The 5,721-nt window shown below is 44.4% G+C and overlaps 1 pseudogene; it reads left to right on the plus strand.

Moving 5' to 3' along the window:
* Positions 1–218: 218 nt before the first annotated feature.
* Positions 219–3,110, plus strand: LOC147451973 (putative inorganic phosphate transporter 1-8; annotated as a pseudogene).
* Positions 3,111–5,721: the final 2,611 nt, after the last annotated feature.

Below are 5,721 nucleotides of genomic sequence, written 5' to 3' on the forward strand. Positions count from 1 at the left end.
GTCAGTGTCGTGACCACCTACACTTAATCCCTAACCCTTTGCATCCTCCTACGGTGCTCGCCAATGTAAGTAGCAGGCTCCCTCTCTTTATCCTTTGCCTATCATAGATCACCCTAATGCTGCTACACTCCTTACCCCTCCTTCAAGCACTTGTATGAACTGCCTACTGAGCCTAGCTGTTCCTGCCCCTAAAGTCATGCACTGCTTCATCTTTCTGGCTGCCATTGTGAACGTCCATAACAAAACTACACCACATCCTGCGGTAGTGGTGAAGCGCGCGCACACACACGTCTCCTGCCCCCAGCGTCCTGTGCATGCATATTAAGGTTCAAACATTACCACTTTTTCCTTTTTGCCTCTAATCTTGAAAGTAAAGAATCTCTGATCTCTTCCATGGACCTGTAGATTTGATTCTTGCAAACCTTGAGAGCTAGAGCTATGGCTGGAGGGCAGCTGGAGGTGCTCTCTGCTTTAGACAAGGCCAAGACACAATGGTATCACTTCACCGCCATCGTTATTGCCGGCATGGGATTCTTCATTGACGCCTATGATCTGTTTTGTATTTCCACTATCACCAAGCTTCTCGACCGCATTTACTACTACGACCTGGCCTTTGGCAAGCCTGGAAGCCTCCCTCCCAATGTGTCTGCAGCCGTCAATGGTGTTGCTCTTTGCGGTACCCTCGCTGACCAGCTCTTCTTCGGTTGGCTCGGAGACAAGCTAGGCCGCAAGAAGGTCTATGGAGCCACCCTCATGCTCATGGTTATCTACTCCATTGCGTCGACCTCTTATTCAGAAGCACGCCCAAATCTGTCATGACTACTCTGTACTTCTTCATATTCAGGCTTGGTTTCGGCATAGGCGGTGCCGACCCCCTTTCGGCCACCATCATGTCTGAGTATGCTAGCAAGCATACTCGTGGTGCTTTCATTGCTGCTGTCTTTGCTATGCAAGGCACAAAGATACTGGCACGTGCCGCTGTTTGCATCATCATCTCTGCTACCTCAATAATACCTACCATCGTCCTGCTTTTGATGATGATCACATTGGGTCGACGACTCCTCATGCAGATTTTGTGTGGAGACTGATCTTCATACTTGGGGCTATTCCTGCACTCTTGACCTACTACTAGCGAATGAAGATGCCCGAGACGGCGCGTTATACAACATTGGTGGAAGGTAATGCAAAGCAAGCTGCATTGGACATGCCAAAAACAGTAGTAAAACTTTACGTCTTTTTTGGTAAAAAGAAAACAATAGTAAAACTCAAGACACGTCCATCATTCGATTTACACACTCTTCCTTTAAATGAGTTCCCACTATCTAATTTCAACCAATCCCCTTTTTTTTTTGCCTATCAAAAAATGCTTCAAAATATAATTCAACTTTTTTTTTTATTTTGGTCATCAAAAAAAGGAGAAGGCATCTCTATAGCCTTGCCGTTTCGGCAGGCCAAAAGCTTCCTTTAACTTTTGGCCTCCTTTAGCAATAGCCCCATGGGTTATTGCTATTGCTATTGCTCTTGCACCTTAACTCTCACTCAACACCTTTTTTTTACCATTAGCCCTTGAGCTTGCCCTTTTGCTTACTCCAAACTCCAGCCATCCCTTCCTCTTTACATTTTTTATAACCAAGGATCTTTAAGTATGTGCTTCCCACGCTATCAGTGCTCTCAAACTCAATGATCAGCCTATAAGTTTCGAAGGGAAGCTCACTGTGTTGGTCTCGAACTCCCAGCATCCCATTTGCACTTTGACTATTCCAAGTCCACAAATCAAAGCTAGGAAAATGGGTCAAAATCATATGTACACACCTCTTCGTAAATTGCACCCAACTTTGTTGAGCCGTATCTCACTAATCGTAAATCCGATCGTTGAGCCATCACTTTCAAATAGCCCCACATAGTGCACACTCGCTTCTAGAACCTTGGCAAGGATAAGAAACCTCTAGATGACACGCCCACTGAGGAGGTCAAACCATGTCAAAACTGGCCCCAAAAAAAATCTTCATCGGCCCATAACTTGCACATCCGGATTCAGATTGATAATCCGAAAAGACCGGCATGGAAAGCACTTCAAAGACCACAATCCAATGCATAATATTGGCATTCTGAGCATCTTGACCCACCGTTCGTCTTGACATCATGGTGTGGCATTCTGGTCCATAGAACCACCTAATACATACATCCCCATTGTCACCCGCCTGCAGAGGGCTTCCACACATGCCATAACACCTTGCCAAGCATCTGCCAGCACACATACCCTTGTATGTGCCCACTCCTAGCACCGACCATCTTTGGTTGCATCATCATTGCCGAACCCCCTTGTTAAACATTCACGTTCAACCACAAACATAGTTACCAAACTCGAAAACTGTCACACTGAGCAAACAACTGACCAAACCAAGAAAACCCCACTGTATATACAAAATATGTACAGGATATGTACAAAGTTTCAACTTCCATGCACACCCTTCTCCTTCAAGTAGGTTGCCTGACCCCCTTGGTCACAATTTGATGCACATCAAGGCACCACTCCCTTATCAAAGTACAGCTAAAGAGAAAAAGTTATGTTTTATATGTTTAGGGAGTGTACACGGAAAAAAGGATTGTCCCAAGGGAAAATGTGGTTAAGATAAAGTGGTGCACCAGGTTCAATTCCTACATCTCAAGTTCTCCTCTCGTTTTTCCAATGTGGAAGTTACACACACAGTAGTAGTGCGCAAGTGATGTATCACAGCCTCAATGTGGTAGCTGACCTTTGGTCCACACAATTTGGTGCATATACATGGATCTATCCAGATCAGAAGGTGAAAATTTTGGTAGATGCTAGTGCTTTGCACAAATTCATTAACTATAAGTTAGTGAACCGGCTCAATTTCCCCCAGACTCCTAGTTCCCGCCATTACAAGGTAGTGATGATTAACGACCATGATGCTAAGGTGCGGGATACTCAAGTAAAGGATGTACCACTAGAGATTCAAGGGTATCACACGTCCTTGAATTTCCAATTCATGAATGTGGATCGGGCAGATGTGGTCCTTAGTCAAAGTGATTATATGGGTCAAGATCATCATTACAACATAGCTACGAGCAAAATAGTTCAAATCTAATCGTGTGCACGTGCTGCTATTGGGGGAGAAGGATGTTCCTTCCTTGCCACTTATTTATATAGATGAGCTTATGAAGCTCTCTTTTCAAGAGATGGAATAGAAGAACTCTTTTTGTGTTACTCGTTATCTCTTTCATTGTTAAATGTTGATAATGTTTCAAATGAAAATTCCTCAACACCGCATTCTTCTCTCTCTCTCTTCCTACTATGGCTACTTCTCTCTCACGAGAATAAGCAAATGTTGGTAATAAGTTAAAAGATTTATGAATGAAATATAAAGATGTATCCACAAATGATTTGCCATTAGGGTTATCGCCAATACGTACTGTTGTGCAACATGTCATAGACGTGGTTGCATGGAGTAAGCCCGTAAACTTGTAAACCACCCTACAAAATGAGTCATACCCTCTTACCCCCGTTTCGAAGTTGTTTATGTCCTCATAATTTCGTTCTGAGCACTACATCAGAAGATAGGCTTCAGCCGCAAAGAAACCCGTCTTGTGTAGATTGGCAAGCACGAGGTGGATTGGTTTGATTTGCTCGATTGTGAGCATTTGCAGGTGTTACAAGATCGGGTTTGACTCCCAGGTACAGGTTGAGTCTAGTACTCCCACAAGTGTTGCCAATTGTTGCAGCTGAGTGGTTCTTCTGCAGTGTTGTGGCTTGCATACATGGTCTTTGAGCGGGTAATGCTCTATATATGCTTATATGGTGAGCAGTAGATCTTGTGAGCAAGTGCAGAGGTTGGTTTTGGATGATATGTATGGTCACCTGTGGTACTCTTTGTGAGCATTTGCTGGACACAAGTTTGCAGAGCTTATGCATGTATGTTGAGTGTAGTTTGATGCGCATTGATTGCTCATTGTATTGAGCTTGCAGGACAATGGTTATTTTGTGTTGATAGCCATTGTGCGTCGAAACTCTGGTGAAATTTTCCCAGGAGTTTTTGCGCATAAGTTGATGTGATCCAGGTTGTGATTACGATTGCACTCAGTGATTACGTGCGGTGTTCTCTGCAGGTGGGAGCTTAGTGCATGTATGCATCAATACCGCACAATGTGGGCTTGGTGATTAGCTCACAGTTGACAGGCGTACAGTTATCTTGGCACACTCACAGGAGTGAATATTGTGATGTATGCTTGTGTGGCTACGAGCTAGGTAGCCAGATTCGAGCACTAATGGCTTGAGGTTTTTTCATCAGGTTTTAGCTACAGGTTTACAAGTTTACAGGCAAGTTTGAGGGCTTATTTGGGCGCTGAATTTTCAGCCATTGTTTCCTCTTTGCGGGTGTCCATGTATGGCACAGTTGTAAGTTGATCTGGGACACGTTTGTGACTTGTTTATGCAGCTGTTTAAGTGCTGAATTTTGGGGCTGTTTTGGGGCTGATTTGCAGCCATATTTTACAGCCATATAGGAGCTTGGTTTACTCTACATGAGCCTCGTACACTTGGCATTTGGGATTTGCATCATTGCCATTTGTGGAGCACAGTGTGGTTACACTACTACGAGAAATTTTATGCGTGGATTTTCATGAGCATTGTAGGTGTTGGTGAGGCATCTAGTGGCGTTAGGAGGTCGAATGGGGTCAATACTTGCACGTGGATGAGTACGGACACAACGTGGGTGTTTTCTTGTGATAATTATGCAGAAAGGTCATCATGAGGACCATCTTTTGGGGCCACTTCACGTGGTTGCGGGATGCATTATTGAAAAAAGCTGAGTGCCAGGTGTGCGGATGGATGCAAAAAGGTGATAACTATGCACTGTGAGGTCAGTTTTTTGCATGTTCGGGGTCCGTTTGAGGTCATCTAAAAGGCCAAGGGTGCCCAAGTAATAAAGCTAAGTGTGGGAACTGAAAAACCAGAGAGAAGAATAGAAAAAACATGGAGAGAAGAGGAGGAACAGCCGCAACTGTGTTTTTGCTCATTTTGGAGCCTGTTTTGGCCGTAAACTGCTCATGTGAGGTCGGATTTGAGCACTTTGACATTGTGGACTGGGGTTTTGGGCCGTTCCGGACGCGATGGCGCTGTCCATTTTGCCAAATTTCTCACTTTTTTTCTGATATTTTGGTTGTGTAAGTTTCTCCTATGAGCGAATCTTCTGCTCCAGTTTTTTATTGTATCTGGTATATTTTACCCATATTGTGTGAGCTATTTGCCCCATTGGTGTTGGCCCAAGCTCAGTTGTATCTAAACATCAGAAATTCTCCTCTTTTGAGCTGATTTTTTCGGGTGTGTGTGTGTGTGTGTGTCTCTCTGTGTGGAGTGGGTAAATGTGTAGTCTCTCTCCTCTCACTCCATAGGTGTGTTCCCTGTCTCGGCCAGGTGTGTTGTGTAAGCTGAGTGGTGCCCCATAGTGTGTGTGTGTGTGTATATCCTTCCAAGAGTGTGTGTCGGGTCATTATAGAGGTGTTGTGTGTGTTTTCATCCCGCTCACATTCTTTTGGTGCCCCCACTGAGGATATTCTGCGAGTACCTTTAGCTTCGGGAGTAGAGATTTCAGATTGCAGACTACATGTTCCAGGTTACAGGTTACAAGGACAGGTACAAATACAGGTGATTCACACAGGTACAGGTAGCTGGAGTACAGTGATATACTAGCAGTGGTGTCA

Source organism: Adiantum capillus-veneris, chromosome 8 (genome assembly GCF_014529385.1).
Source record: "Adiantum capillus-veneris isolate H3 chromosome 8, ASM1452938v2, whole genome shotgun sequence".
NCBI classification, from domain to species: Eukaryota; Viridiplantae; Streptophyta; class Polypodiopsida; order Polypodiales; family Pteridaceae; genus Adiantum; species Adiantum capillus-veneris.